Here is a 17296-nt window from a genome sequence, read left to right as displayed (position 1 = left end):
AGGTGAACATCGGAAATAGAAGGGATGTGATAATCAAGATAGCTTTAATGTTATATTTATACACAGTAATGGGAGACTCTCAGTGATGTATAAACATGCATCTGCTTCTAAGAATTCCCATAGGAGCAAGCTTTGAAGTTCAGGGAGTGGCTAATGGTTCCTTTGATCTTTCTGGTCTCTTTACACTTCTGGGAGCTTTGGAGAAAGGCAATCTTGCTTATCACTGGGGCCTATTGTTAAGCAAAAGAAAAAGCAACTTCCGAGTTCTGTTGACTTTGTGGGGGTATGTAAGGAGGTTTCACTGGCTAGCTGCCTGAACTGCTACTTAGGGCCTCCCTGTGTCCAGAGGGAATTCTAGGGTGAATCCTTTTTGCCTCAACCTTAATCCACTCCAACTAACTGTACCATTGATTGATTGCCACAAGCATATTCTTTAGTCTTTAAAGCACTTTTAAATGATTGTCTGTATATAAAGAAATTCAACTTATATGTATATTTATACATGGTGGCTCTCATATTATGCATTTTAATGCATTTCCTTCCTGGCTCTTTATTAAATAAATATATGTTAGGTATATTTTTAGGGGCATACCTGCTTATTCTGCATATGCATTTTGTGTTCTTTGATTCTTTTTCTGAAAGGAAGAGCTAAAGCTGGCTTTAATGACAGACCATACATTTGTATACATAAAAAAAACACATTCCAAAGTTGAAGTGCGGTTAAAAAATGTTATTAGCTTACATTAATTACCTAGAGGAGGCTTTCTTTGTTACAATTCCACACTTTTACAATATGTTCCCATCTATCTCACCCCCTCCCTAACTCTCCCTGCTCTTCTTCCCTCATTTCCCAAAACTATTTCAACAGGTTTCATTGTTCTATTTTTATACTTGCAAATAATCTATTTGGACACTATTCAACTTAAAAAAAAATTCTCCTTGTTAGCCCAACCCCCTCCTGTTAGTACTACACACAGTCCATTTTTCTGTCCCTGCCCCCATCTCTCTATTGAATAACAACTTTCATTTTATGTTGTTTTCATGTATATTTGCAATATTGCAAAATTATTCACTCACTTTTTTCTTTCCCTCTTCTCTTCCTAAGTTTGATTCATGTTCCAAGTTTATCCATATAAATAATTATTAGTGTGTATGTATATGAATGTGTACTTATGTTTAGCTTCCACATGTAAGTAGAAACACAAGCACACACATATGCATGTGTGTATATGTGTGTACGCTCTGTGTGTGTGTGTGTGTGTGTGTGTGTGTGTGTGTGTACGTGTACACATAGCTCAAGCCCCAGGACTGGCAAAAAAAAATTATTTGTAAGCATTTTCTGACTTGTATTTTAGTCCCCTGTTGTTGTATGGAGAACATCACTCTTTTTTTGGATGGAAGTGGGGAGGTGGTTCTGGGGCTGGGCTCTGTTTCTTATCTTCTTTGTGCTGAAGGCAAGCTCTCTAGCCTTGAGCCACAGCTCTACCTCTGACTCTTTCTGGTTGTTAATTGGAGATAAGAAGCTCACAGATTTTCCTGCCTGAGCTGATTTTGAACCACAGTCCTCAGATCTGACCCTCCTGAGTAGCTAGGATTACCAGCATGAGCCACAGCACCACTTCTGGCTTTTCTAGGTATGTGGTACTGAGGAATCAAAGCCAGGTCTTCCTGCATGCTAGGCAAGCACTTTACCACTAGGCCAAACTCCCAGCCCCTGGAGTAGACCTTTGTTAACCAGGAATTCCAGAGGCAAATCTGCAGAGGATCAAAAGGCCTGGAAGGCAAGAAAGGTGGAAAAGAAATGCTTAATCACTAAGGGTCTTATCAGCTATGGTGGGGTAAGTAGGGAGTCAAATTTATTCCAAGGGACACTGGGAATCCATTGAAGATTTGCTTTTTGAAAAGATCACTCGTGGTGTAATGTGGAAAACAGACTGAGGTTGGTGGTGTGGAAGGGAAATAAGTGGTTGCTGCAAAAGCTTTGATAGAAAAACCATCTAAATTATCATTTAGCTGAGGGGATCTTATACGATAATGGGAGGTTAGGACCGGGAGTTTGGCCTAGCGATAGAGTGCTTGCCTAGCATGTACACACACACACACACACACACACACACACACACACACACACACACACACACATACACACACTGCAACAGGTTTGTTGTTTATTTTAATATATATATATATTTCTACCATATTCACCCTCCTGTTTCTTACTAGAGCCCAACCCACAACAAAAACTAATATTTCAGTCATTTGCTTTTTAGTGTATATTAGGTTTTGGGGGCTTGTTTGTTTGTTTGTATTTGGTGGGTCATGGGGCTTGAACTTGGCCTGGGCACTGTCCCTGAGCTCTTCAGCTCAAGGCTACCACACTATCCTCGAGCCAAGCCCTACTTCCCGTTTTCTAGAGGTTAATTGGAGATAAGAGTCTCAGGTTCTTTTGTGCCCAGGCTGGCTTTGAACCTTGATCCTCACATCTCAGCCTCCTGAGTAGCTAGGATTACAGGCATGAGCCACTGTGCCTGGCAGTGTATATTAGGGGATTCACGATGGTGGTTTTTATACATATATACATTATAATTTAATGAGATTAGCTTCCTCTCTCTCTCTCTCTCTCTCTCTCTCTCTCTCTCTCTCTCTCTCTCTCTCTTCTCTCCTCTCTCCTTCTCTCCCTCTTTCCCTTATCCCTCCCTCTCTTGCTTCCTTTCTCCCTCTCCCTCTCTCCCTTTCCCCCCATCTCACTTTGAACTCAGAGTCTGGACACTGTCCCTGAGCTTTATTGCTCAAGGCTAGTGATCTACTATTTTGAGCCACACTCAGTGTTCTGGTGGTTAACTGCATATAAGAGTTTCACAGACTTTCCTGTCCAGGCTGGTTTTGAACCTCAATCCTCAGATCTCAGCATCATGAGTAACTAGGATTAAAGACATAAGCCACCAGCACCTGACATTATTACATTATTTTCTTTTACCCCTCAGTTCACCCCTGGTCTCAGGGCTTATAATTTTTTATATTAGCTTACAGTTTTTGATATCTATTTCCATTTGACTATGTCTTTCCTTAATATCAGAGCATAGAATTTTATAAATGAGGGTAGAGATGCAAAGTGATATAGCACACCACAAACCATATGCTATTAACACTACTTCTGGTCTGTGTGGTTTGAGTATATGGCTTTGCAGTTCATTAAGTAATGAATTAATTTTAGATGGACAAGTTAAAAGCTTAAAATTAAATCAATAAAAACAATAGTGACTTAACTAGAGAAAACACAAGAGGGCAATCTTGTACAGCAATAAAATATGTTTGCATAATTTTTTCCAAGTCAACATTTTAATCAACAATGTTTTTTAATAGACATTTAGAGTCTTGTAGGTATGTTTTATCTTTTTGTTATATATTATAGAAGTGTAATTTTTCAAGGAAATTTAAGGTCAACATCCAAACAATGACCTTTGTATGCATTTGAATTATGTTGCCAGTGTATGTATATGTGTGTGTGTGTGCGAGAGAGAGAGAATCCAGGAGCAAAATAAATTTATTTCTCACTGACTACCATTTATACTATCTTTTTTGAATTTGAAAAGCAAGGAAATAAACCTAAAATATGATAGACATATTCTTAGCATCAATAGTTGCACAAGGGAGTTCAATTTTTATATGTCCTTTTATGTGTACATAAGCTAACATCAGCATTTATATATACAATCCATCTTGATCATAATCACCTCTTTTATCATTCTTTCTTCTACCTCTTCCAAACCAGTCCCAATAAGTCTCAGAAACTTCTTGCTGAATTTACATGTACGTGAAATATTCTGATTGTATATGTCTTCCCTCCCCATCTCTATTTTAGTGCCCTCTCTCCTATCAGTACCTACACACAGACAGGATACATTTCGAACATTTTTTTTGCCAGTTCTGGGGCTTGAACTCAAGACCTGGGTACTGTCCTTCAGCTTCTTTTGCTCGAGTCTAGTGCTCTACTACTTGAGCCACAGCACCACTTCCAGCCTTTTCTGTTCATGTGGTACTTCATGTGGTACTGAGGAATCAGACCAAGAGCCTGGTGCATGCTAGACAAGCATTCTACCACTAAGCCACATTCCTAGCCCTTGTTTCAACTTTCTAATAGTTATTTTTATTAAATTGCAGGTTAATTGTCTCAAGGGGTTTACCATAGTATTACATACATGCAAATATCATATTTTAGTCACACACACAATCTTGTATGATTTTATATAAACATTTATATTTTAAGTCTAATATCCCTATGTGAGGGAAAATGTGACCTTTGTCTTTTCGAGTCAGGATTACTTTATTTAATGTTATGGTTTCTAAATCCATCTAAAATATTTTTATCTAGGATTTTATATCTTCATACACACAGAATAGAAATAATAGCCTTAATTTTCCTGATTAAGAATATGAAATCTGGCCAGGTACTGGTAGTTCATGTCTGTAATCCTAGCTATAGAAGAGGCTGAGATATGAGGATCTCAGTTTGAAGCTAGTGGGGGTTGTAAAGTCAGTGAGACTTTTATCTCCAATTAAGCACTAAAAAGGCCAGAAATTATGAGGCCGGGAGTTTGACCTAGTGGTAGAGTGCTTGCCTAGCATGCACAAAGTCCTGGGTTCGATTCCTAGGTACCATATATATATATAGCTGGAAGTGGTGCTGCAGCTCAAGTGCTAGAACTCTAGCCTTGAGAAAGTCCAAGGACAGTGCTCAGGCCCTGAGCTCAAGCCCAGGACTGGCAAAAAAATAAAAATAAAAAAAGGCCAGAAGTGGATCTATGGCCCAAGTTATAGAATATTAGGTATCATTGAGCTTAAAAGTCTCAAGAAAAGTGCCCAGGCCCTGTATTCAAGCTCCAAGACTGCCTTATCAGTGAGAGCCATCAGTGCCTGAATCAAGCTTTGATTGTGGGTTCCTCAGCACCATCTACAAACTCAAGGCAGCTGGAAGAGGGGACAAGGTTTGGCATGAAAAGAGAAAATAAAGAAAAAGTTTTAGTATTTCAGCTATTACAGAAACAATATTGACATGATCCACAAGATATCATGTATTCATAGTGATAACATCTAGACCAACTAATTTTCTCCTAGTATTTTGTGTGGGTATGTGCATTTTTATTTATAACATAAAATGATCATCTTCAATTTATCTTTTTCAAAAAAATGATGAATCTTGTATGATTGTAACTAGCAAAAGGAATCTAATAACTATCTTAAAAATCTATCACCCCTCACCTTCACACTAGAGACTAAATTTCTAGCATATGAACTTTGGGGGAGAGAAAATAACATCCAAACCCTAAAATTTTCTATGCACAAATACTCTCCAGTAAATAAGAATGACAATCACAAGAAATTCTACTCCAATAGGGCCAGGAATGTGGCCTAGTGATAGAGTGCTTGCCTAACATGCATGAAGTCCTGGGTTTGATTCCTTGGCACCACATACACAGAAAAGGCTGGAAGTGGGGCTGTGGCTCAAGTAGTAGGGTGCCATCCAAGGACAGTGCCCAGATTCTGAGTTCAAAGCCCAAGGACTGGTAAAAAAAAAAAACAAAACCAACCAACCAACCAACAAACACCTATTCCAATAACCTTATCTAAACTTGAAAATAACTTTTTCAAATAAGTACCCTCATGGTCCTTGCCTTATTGCACTGGCTAGGAATTCTAGTACTATGTTAAAGAGGAGTGGAGAGAGTGGGCATCCTTGACTCATTCCTGATTTTAGAGGGAATGGCTTTAGATTTTCACCATTAAGTGTACTACTAGCAGTGGGTTTCTCATACACAGCCTTTATTATATTGAGGAATGTTCCATGGATTCCTAGTTTCTCCAGAGCTTTTAACATAAAGGGGTGTTGGATCTTGTCAAATGCCTTTTCCGCATCTATTGAGACAATCATGTGATTTTTGTCCTTGCTCCTGTTGATGTGTTGAATTATATTAATTGATTTGCGTATGTTGAACCAGCTTTGCCTCCCTGTGATGAATCCGGTTTGATCATAGTGTCTAATTTTTTTGATGAGTTGTTGTAGATGGTTGGCCAGTATTTTGTTGAGAAGTTTTGCATTGATGTTCATCAAAGAAATAGGTCTATAGTTCTCTTTCTTTGATGAATCTCTGTCTGGTTTGGGGATGAGGGTTATACTGGCTTCATAGAATGAGTTTGGTAAAGGACCTTCATTTTCAATTTCGTTGAAGACCTTGAGGAGTATTGGTGCGAGCTCTGCTTTGAAGACCTTATAGAATTCAGCTGAGAATCCATCTGCTCCTGGGCTTTTCTTAGGTGGAAGTTCTCTAATTGCCATTTCTATTTCAGAGCTTGAAATAGGCCTGTTGAGTTGGGATAGTTCTTCTTGGCTCAGTGTGGGTGTGTTAATATTGGCTAGGAATTCATCCATTTCTTCGAGATTCTCAACTTTGTTGGCGTAAAGGTTTGAGAAGTATTTCCTCATGATATTCTGGATCTTGGTAATTTCTGTCGTCATATTACCATTTTCATCTGCGATTTTGTTTGTTTCGATATGCTCTCTTCTTTTTTTGGTAAGATTTGCTAAGGGTTTGTCAATTTTGTTAATTCTTTCAAAGAACCAACTCCTTGTTTTGTTGATTCTTTCTATAGTTGTTTTGGTTTCCAAATCATTTAATTCTGCTTTGGTTTTAATTATTTGCTTTCTTCTACTGGGATTAGGGTTGGTTTGTTGCTCTTTTTTCCAGGAGCTTAAGGTGAGACATTAACTTGTTGGTTTGCATTTTTTCCAACTTGTTGTTGTAGGCACTCAGTGCTACAAGTTTTCCTCTGAGTACTGCCTTTGCTGTGTCCCAAAGGAGTTGGTATTTTGTGTGCTCCTTATTGATAAATTTCATAAACTGTTGGATTTCTGTTCTGATCTCTTCGATGACCCATTGGTGATTCAACGTGTTGTTCAGTCTTCATGAGTTACAGGGTTTTCGTTGGTGGAGATGTGTGTTCAGTTCCAATTTGATGCCTTTGTGGTCTGAGAGTGTGCGTGGAATAATTTCAGTGTTTCTGAATCTGTCCAGGTTGTGCTGGCAGAACTGGTTAAGTACCTGTAGAAAACTAAAGTTGGATCCTTCTTTGCCACCCTGCACTAGAATTAACTCCAAATGGATCAAAGACCTGGAGGGAAAAGCTGACACACTGAAAACTTCACAGGAAGGAATAGGAGATACACTAGTCCTCCTTGGCACAGGTCAAAACTTTCTTAATAAGGACCAAGAATCACAACAAATCAGAGAAAGGCTGGATAAGTGGGACTGCATTAAACTGTGGAGGTCTTCTATGGCAAAGGACATAGTTAGTAAATTAATTAGGAAGCCTACAGAGTGGGAGAAGATCTTCACCAACCAAACAACGGACAAAGGCCTCATATCTAAAATATATCAACAACTCAAAAAATTGAATCACTCCAAAACTAATCTCCAAATTAACAACCATCCCATTAAAAAATGGGCCAAAGACTTAAAGAGAGTCTTCTCTGAAGAAGAAACAAAAATGGCCTCCAGACACATGAAGAAATGCTCAACATCTCTGGTCATAAAAGAAATGCAAATCAAAACAACTCTAAGATTCCACCTCACTCCAGTTAGAATGGCCAGGATCAGGAAAACGAATAATAACAGATGCTGGAGGGGATGTGGCCAGGAGGGATCACTACTACACTGTTGGTGGGAGTGCAAACTCGTTCAACCACTATGGAAGGCAGTGTGGCAGTGCCTCAAAAGGCTAAACAAAGAACTCCCCTATGACCCAGCAATTCCACTACTTGGCATTTACCCAACCATCCAGAAACAAGGGCATACTAAATCCACTAGCACAACAATGTTCATTGTAGCACTATTCACCATAGCAAAGATATTGAACCAACCTAGATGTCCCTCCGTTGATGAGTGGATCAACAAGTTGTGGTATTTGTACACAATGGAATTCTATGCTGCTATGAGAAAGAACGACATCGCCCCATTTGTTAGGAAATGGAAAGACTGAGAAAAAATCCTATTAAGTGAAGTAAGCCAGACAAAAAGGAACTTAGGCTCAATGGTTTACCTCATTTGTCATAGTTAGTAGAAACCTTGGGCTCTACTAGCAGAGATCTGTAATAGAGCAAAATCTTGATACATAAGTCCATATAGTATGAAGCTAATTGAAAGGACGTCCAGGATATTGAAACGAAAGACATATAACGAATGATTGTTGTCCTTAATGTACTATGTTGTATCTCATCTCCTTTGTTGTCCCTTGGGTATCTCATATTGTTACAGTAACTCACTTTCTTATCTGATATATTGAATTTATTTGTATTTGGTTATTTGAAATTTGATAGGGAAGGGGGGAAAACCAAGACGGGTCGGGGGGAGGGTAATGGGTACCAAGATATGTGAAAGGGTATCAATGTATGCGAATTAATGTACCTTCTATCTGGCAAATATCATGTAATGCTTTTATTAATTACAATAAAAATATTAAAATAATAAGGCAATAACAGAAAAATAAAAAATAAACTTAACCCTAACCTTAACCCTTACCCTATCCTCACCCTAACCATAACGCAAACCCTAACCCTAAACATCACCCTCAACCTTACCTTAAACCTAATCCTAACACTAACACTAACCCCCTAAATCTCACCCTAATCTTAAACCTAACCCTAACCCTAACTCTAACCCTCACCCTAACCCTCAGCCTAACCCTAACCCTAAACCTAACCCTAAGGCTAACACTCACCCTAACTTTCACCCTCACCCTAACCCTAACCCTAACCCTAACACTAACCTTTAACCTAACCCTAAAACTTAGGTTAACCCTAACCCAAACCCTAACCCTAACCCTAACCCCATTCCTCACCCTCACCGTCTCCCTAACCCTAACCCTCACCCTCACCCTAACCCTAACCCTAACTCTAACCCAAACCCTAACCCTAACCTTAACCCTAAATCTAACCCTAACCCTAACCCTCAAACTAACCTTCACCCTCACCCTTACCCTCACCCTAATCCTAACCCTAACCCTAACACCAACCCTCACCCTAACCCTCTACTTCACACTAACCCTAACACTAATGCTAACCCTAACCCTCACCCTCACCCTAAGTCTAACCCTAACTCTATCCTTAGCCCTAAACCTAATCCTAACCATAACCTTAACCGTAACACTAACCCTTAACCTAAACCTAAACCTAAGGCTAACCCTAACCCTAACCCTAACGCTCACCCTAACCCTAACTCTAAACCTCATCCTCACCCTCAACCTCACCCTAACCCTAACCCTAACCCTACCCTAACCCTCACCCTAACCCTAACCTTCACCCTCACCCTCACCTTAAACCTAACCCTCATCCTAACCTTAACCCTAACCCTCAACAGTAACCCTAAACCTCACCCTAACCATCACCCTAAACCTAACTATAATCCTCAACCTCACCCTCACCCTCACCCTAACCCTACCCTAACCCTAACCCTAACCATAACCATAACGATAACCCTAAACCACACGCAAACGTTAACCCTCACCCTAACCCTAACCTTAAACCTAAACCTCATCCTCACAATAACCGTAACACTAATCCTAACCCTTAACCTAACCCTAACCCGCACCCTAACCCTCACCCTAACCCTAAATCTAAACCTAAACCTAATATTAACCCTAACCCTCAAACTAACCCTCACCCTAACCCTAACCATCAAGCTCACCCTAACCCTAACTGTCACACTCACCCTAACCCTAACCCTAAACCTCACCCTCACCCTAACCCTAACCCTAAACCTCACCCTCACCCTCACCCTAACCCTCACCCTAACCCTAAACGTAACCCTAACCCTAACCCTCACCCTAACCCAAACACTAACCTAACTTTAAACCAACCCTAACCCTCACGCTCACACTAACCCTCACGCTAACCCTCACCCTAACTCTAAACCTAACCTTAACCCTAAACTTAACCCACACCCTAACCTTTACCATAATCCTAATGCTAACACTAAACCTCACCCTCACACTTACCCTAACCCTAATCCTAAACCTCAAACTAACTCTCACCCTAACCCCAACCCTAACCCTAAACCTAACCCTAACCCTCACCCTAACCCTCAACCTTACCTTATCCCTAACCCTAACCCAAAGCCTAACACTCACCCTATCTCTCACCCTCACCTTAACCCTAATCCTAACCCTAATCCTACCCTAACCCTATCTGTCACCCTAACCCTCACCCAAACCTCACCCTAACCCTAACACTAACACAAACCCTAACCCTAACCCTAACCTTAAACCAAACCCTAACCCTAAACCTAAACCTAACCCTAACCCTCTCCCTCACCCTAACCCTTACCCTAACAGGAACCCAAAACTTAAAACTAACCCTAACCCTAACCGTAACCCCAACGTTCACCTACAACCTAACCCTAACCTCATCCTACCCCTACCCCTACCCCTAACCCTAACCCTGAACTTAACCACAACCCTGAACCTAACCCTAAACCTCACCCTAACCCTAACCCTAACCCTAACCCTCACACTAACATTCACCTCACCTTAATCCTAAACCTAAACTTAACCCTAACCATAACCCTAACCCGCACCCTAATCCTAACCCACACCCTAACCCTAACCCTAACTCTCAACCTTAACCTAACCCTAAATCTAAGGCTAACACAAACCATAACCCTAAACGTAACCCTAACCCTCACCGTCACCCTAACCCTAACTCTAATCCTAACCCTAACCCTAACTCTAACACTCACACTAATTCTAACTCCAACCCTAACACTCACCCTCTCCCTCACACTCACCCTCACCATCATCCTAACCCTAACCTTAACCCTAACCCTAACACAAACTCTTAACCTCACCCTAAACCTAAGGTTAACCCTAACCCAAACCCTAACCTTAACCTAACCCTAACTCTAACCCTAACTCTCAACCTCAGCCTAACACTAATCATATCCCTAACCCTAACCCTATCCCAAACCCTCACCCTCTCCCTAACCCTAACCCCCAACCTCACCCTAACCCTAACTCTCAACCTTAACCTAACCCTAAATCTAAGGCTAACACAAACCATAACCCTACACGTAACCCTAACCCTCACCGTCACCCTAACCCTAACTCTAATCCTAACCCTAACCCTAACTCTAACACTCACAATAATTCTAACTCCAACCCTAACACTCACCCTCTCCCTCACATTCACCCTCACCCTCACCATCATCCTAACCCTAACCTTAACCCTAACCCTAACACAAACTCTTAACCTCACCCTAAACCTAAGGTTAACCCTAACCCAAACCCTAACCTTAACCTAACCCTAACTCTAACCCTAACTCTCAACCTCAGCCTAACACTAATCATATCCCTAACCCTAACCCTATCCCAAACCCTCACCCTCTCCCTAACCCTAACCCCCAACCTCACCCTAACCCTAATCCTAAACCTATACCAAAACCTAGCCCTAACCTTAACCCTAAATCTAACCCACACACTCACCCGCACCCTGAACCTAATCCTAACTCTAACCCTAACCCTAACACTAATACTAACACTAAACCTCATCCTAACCCTCTATTTCACCCTATCCCTAACCCTAACCCTAATCCTCACGCTAACCCTAATCCTAACCCTCATCCTCACCCTCACCATAACCCTAACCCTAACCCTAAGCCTAACTAGAGCCCTAAACCAAACACTAACCCTTCCCCGAACATTAACCCTAACCCTAAACCTCAAGCTAACCCTAACCCTAACCCTAACCCTCACCCTCACCCTCACACTCACCCTAACCCTAACACTAACCCTAACCCTACATTTAGCCATAAACCTAACCCTCACCCTAAAACTAACCCTTACCCTAAACCTAAACCTAAGGCTAACCCTAACCCTAACCCTACCCAAAAAGCTAACACTACCCCTAACCCTATCCATAACCCTCAACCTGACCCTCACCCTAACACTAACCCTAACCCTAACCTTAACCCTAACCGTAACACTATCGCTAACGCCAACCTTCACCCTAACCCTCACCCTAACCCTAAACCTAACCCTCACCCTGACACTCATCCTAACCCTCACCCTTACCCTAACCCTAACACTAACACTAACCCTCTCCCTCAAACAAACCCTCAAACTACCGCTAACCCTAACCCTAAACCTACCTGTAAACCAAACCCTAACCTAACCCTAACCCTAAACCTGAACCTAACCCTAACCCTAACCCTAACCCTATCCCTAACCGTAACCCTCACCCTAACTCTAACTCTAACTCTAAACCTCATCCTCACCCTCACCCTAACCCTATCCCTAAACCTAACCCTAACCAGAGTTTAGCCATAACACTAACCCTAGCCCTAACCCTAACATTAACCTTTAATCTAACCCTAAACCTAAGGCTAACCCTAACCCAAACCCTAACCCTACCACTAACCCTAACCCTAACCCTAACAAACACCCTCACCCTAACCCTAACCATAACCCTAACCCTAACCCGATCTCTCACCCTCACCTTCTCCCTAACCCTAACCCTCACCCTCAACCTAACCCTAACCCTAACCCAAACCGTAACGCTAACCTTAACCCTAAATCTACCCCTAACCCTAACACTCAACCTAACCCTCATCCTCACCATCACCCTCACCCTAATCCTAACCCTAACCCTCACCCTAACCCTCTACTTCACTCTATCCCTAACCCTAACCCTCACCCTCTCCCAAACCCTACCCCTAAACCTAACCCTAACCCTCACCCTCATCCTAACCCTAAACCTAAACCTATCCCTATCTTTAGCCCTAAACTTAATCCTAACCATAACCCTACCCTAACACTGACCCTTAACCTAACCCAAAACCTAGTGCTAACCCTAACCCTAACCCTCACCCTCACCCTCACCCTAACCATAACCCTAACCATAACCATAACCATAACCCTAAACCTCAACCTAACGTTAACCCTCACCCTAACCCTAACCCTAAACCTAACCCTCACCCTCAACCCCAACCCTAACCCTAACCCTAACCCTCAACCTAACCCTAACCCTCACCCTAACCCTAATCTTAAACCAAAACCTAACGTTAAACCTAACCCTCAAACTAAATCTCACCCTAAACCTAACCCTCACCCTCACCCTAACCCTAATCGTAAACCTCAAACTAACTCTCACCCTAACCCCAACCCTAACCCTAACCTTAACCCTAACCCTAACCCTCAGCCTAAAATTAACCCTAAGCGTAACACTCACCCTAACTCTCACCCTTACCCTGACCCTAACCCTAACCCTCACCCTAACCCTAACCCTAACCCTAGATTTAGCCATAAACCTAACCCTAACCCTAACCCTAACACTCACCCTTAACCTCACCCTAAACCTAAGGCTAACCCTAACCCTAAATCTAAGGCCAATCCAATCCATAACCCTAAACCTAACCTTAACCCTAGCCCTCACCCACACCCTCACCCTAAGGCTAACCTTCACCCTCACCCTCACCATAACTCTAATCCTAACCCTAACCCTAACACTAACACTAACACTCACACTAAATCTAACTCTAACCCTAAACCTCAAACTAACCCTAACCCTCACCCTAACACTCACCCTAACCCTAACCCTCACACTAATCCTAACTCTAAACCTAAACCTCAACCTAACCCTCACCCTAACCCTCACCCTAACACTCACCTTAACCCTAAGCCTAACTGTAAACCTAACCAAACTCTTACCCTCACCCTCACCTTAACCCTCAACCTAACCCTAATCCTAACTCTAACCATAAACCAAACCCTAACCTAACCCTTACCCTAAACCTAACCCTAACCCTAACCCTCACCCTGAACCTCACCTTCACCTTAATCCTAACCCTAACCCTAACCCTCATTCTCACCCTAACCCTAACCCTAACTCTAAACCTATCCCTAGCTTTAGAACTACACCTAACCCTAACTCTAACCCTAACCCAACACTAACCCTAACCCTAACCCTAAACCTAAGGCTAACCCTAACCCAACACTAACCCTAACCCTAACCCTAACCCTAACCTAACCCTAACCATCACCCTCACTCTCACCCTAACCCTAACCCTAACCCTAACCCCAAACTAACCCTAACCCTCCCCCTCACCCTAACGCTAACCCTCACCCTCACCCTAACCCTAAGCCTAACCCTAGATTTAGCCCTAACCTTAACCTTAACCCTAACCCTAACACAAAACCTTAACCTAACCCTAAACCTAAGGCTAACACTAACCCAAACCCTAACCTTAACCTAACCCTAACCCTAACCCTAACCATCACTCTTACCCTAACACTAACAATTACCCTAACCCTAACCCTATCCCGAACCCTCACCCTCTCCCTAACCCTAACCCTCACCCTCACCCTAACCCTAACCCTAAACCTATCCCTAACTCTAACCATAACCTTAAACCTAAATCTAACCCTAACCCTAACCCTCACCCTCACCCTCACTCTGACCCTAATCCTAACCAAAAGCCTAACCCTAACCCTCAACCTAACCCTAACCCTAACCCTCATTCTAATGCTAAACCTAACCCTAACCCTAAACCTAACCATCAGCCTAACCATCACCCTCACCCGCACCCTCACCCTAATCCTAACCCTAACCCTAACCCTAACCCTCACCCTAAACTCACCCTAACCCTAAACCTAACCCTCACCCTTACCCTAACACTAACCAAAACACTAACCCAAACCCTAACCCTGAACCTAATCCTAACCCTAACCCTCACTTTCACCCTATCCCTAACCCTAACCCTAACCCAAAGCATAAACCTAATACAAACCCTAAACCTAAACCTAACCCTAATCCTAACCCTAACCCTAACATTCACCCACACTCTGAACCTAACCCTCATCCTAACCATAACCCTAATCCTTACCCTCACTCTAAGGCTAACTCTAACCCTAAACCTAACCCTCAGCCTAACCATCACACTCACACTAAACCTCACCCTAACCCTCACCCTCACCCTCACTCTCACCCTCACCCTCTCCATAACCCTCACCCTCACCCTCACCCTCACCCTAACCCTCAGCCCATCCCTAAACATATCCCTAAGCCTAACACTCACCCTAAGTCTCACCCTCACCCTAACCCTTATCCTAAACCTAACCCTAAACCTAACCCTAACCCTCACACTCACCCTCACCCTAAACTTAACCCTAACCCTATCCATAACCATAAACCTATGCCTCACCCTAACCCTAACCCTCACCCTATCCCTAACCCTAACACTAACCCTAACCCTAACCCTAGCTTTAGCCCTAAACCTAAACCTAACCCTTACCCTAACCCTAACACTCACCCTTAACCTAATCCTAAATCTATTGCTAACCCTAACCCTAAACCTAACCCTAACCCAAACCCTAACACTAACATTAACCCTAACCCTTACCCTCACCCTAACCCTAACCCTAAACCTAACCCTAACCCTCACCCCAACACTAAGCCTAACCCTAAGAATAACTCTAACCCTAAAGCTCACTCTAACCCTCACCCTAACCTTAACCCCAACCCTAACCCTAACACTAACCCTCACCCTCACATTAACCTTCAATGTAATCCTAACCCTAACCCTAACCGTAAACCAAACCCTAACCTAAACCTAACCTTAACCCTAACCCTCACCCTAACCCTCTCCTTCACCTTAACACTAACCCTAATCCTAACATGAATGCTCACCCTAAACCTAACCCTAAACTTCACCCTCACTCTCACTCTCACCCTAACCCTATCCCTAACCCTAACCCGAGATTTAGCCCTAACCCTAATCCTAACCCTAACCTGACACTAAACTTTAACCTAACCCTAAACCTAAGGCAAACCCTAACCAAAACCTAACCCTAACCTTAACCCTAACCCTAACAATCACCATCACCTTAACCCTAACGATAACCCTAACCCTAACCCTCACCCTCACCCTCACCTGAAACCTAACCCTAACCCAAACCCTAACCCTAACCTTAACCCTAAATCTAACCCTAACCCTCACCCTAACCCTCACCCTCACCCTCATCCTCACCCTCACCCTAACCCTCAGACTAACACTAACCAGAACTCTAAGCCTAACACTCACCCTAACTCTCACCCTCATGCTAACCCTAATCCTAACTCTAACCCTAACCCTAACCCTCACCCTAAACTCTCCCTAACCCTAACCCTAAACCTAACCCTAACCCTAACCCTCACCTTCACCCAAACCCTAACCCTAACCCTAACCCAAAACATAAACCTAACCCTAACCCAAACCCACTCTCACCCTCACCCTCACCCTAACCCTAAACCTAAACCTAACCCTCACCCACACCCTCAACCTAACTCTAATCCTAACCCTAACTGTAACACTCACACTAACCCTAACTCTAACCCTAAACCTCAACCTAACCCTAACCCTCACCCTAACACTCACCCTAACCCTCACCCTAACCCTAAGCCTAACCCTAAACCTAACACTAACTCTTAACCTAACCCTCACTCTAACCCTCAACCTAACCCTAACCGTAAACCAAACCCTAACCTAACCCTTACCCTAAACTTAACTCTAACCCTAACCCTCACCCTGACCCACACCTTCACCTTAAACCTTACCCTGACCCTAACCCTAATCCTAACCCTAACCCTCAACCTAATCCTAACCCTAACCCTAACACTCACCCTCACCCTCAGTCTCACCCTAACCCTAATCCTAACCCTAACCCTCAACCTAATCCTAACCCTAACCCTAACACTCACCCTCACCCTCACCCTCAGTCTCACCCTAACCCTAACCCTAAACCTATCCCTAGCTTTAGAACTAAACCTTACCCTAACTCTAACCCTAACCCTAACCCTAACCCTAACCCTAACACTAACCTAACCCTAACCCCCACCCTAACCCTCACCCTAACACTCACCCTAACCCTAAGCCTAACCCTAACCCTAACTCTAACTCTCACCCTCACCCTCACCCTAACACTCAACCTAACCCTAACTCTGTCCCTAACACTAACTGTAAACCAAACCCTAACCTAATGCTTACCCTAAACGTAACCCTAACCCTAACCTTCACCCTAACCCTCACCTTCACCTTAAACCTAACCCTAAGCCTAACCCTCACCCTCACCCTAACCCTAACCTTAACCCTAACACTCACCCTCACCCTCACCATCACCCTAACCCTAACCCTAGCTTTAGCCCTAAACCTAATCATAACCCTAACCCTAACACAAACCCTTAACCTAACCCTAAACCTAAGGCTAACACTAACCC

Source organism: Megascapheus bottae, chromosome 14, assembly GCF_031878675.1.
Source record: "Megascapheus bottae isolate mThoBot1 chromosome 14, mThoBot2.hap1, whole genome shotgun sequence".
Classification (NCBI taxonomy): Eukaryota; Metazoa; Chordata; class Mammalia; order Rodentia; family Geomyidae; genus Megascapheus; species Megascapheus bottae.
Note: the sequence above shows the minus strand (reverse complement) of the source record.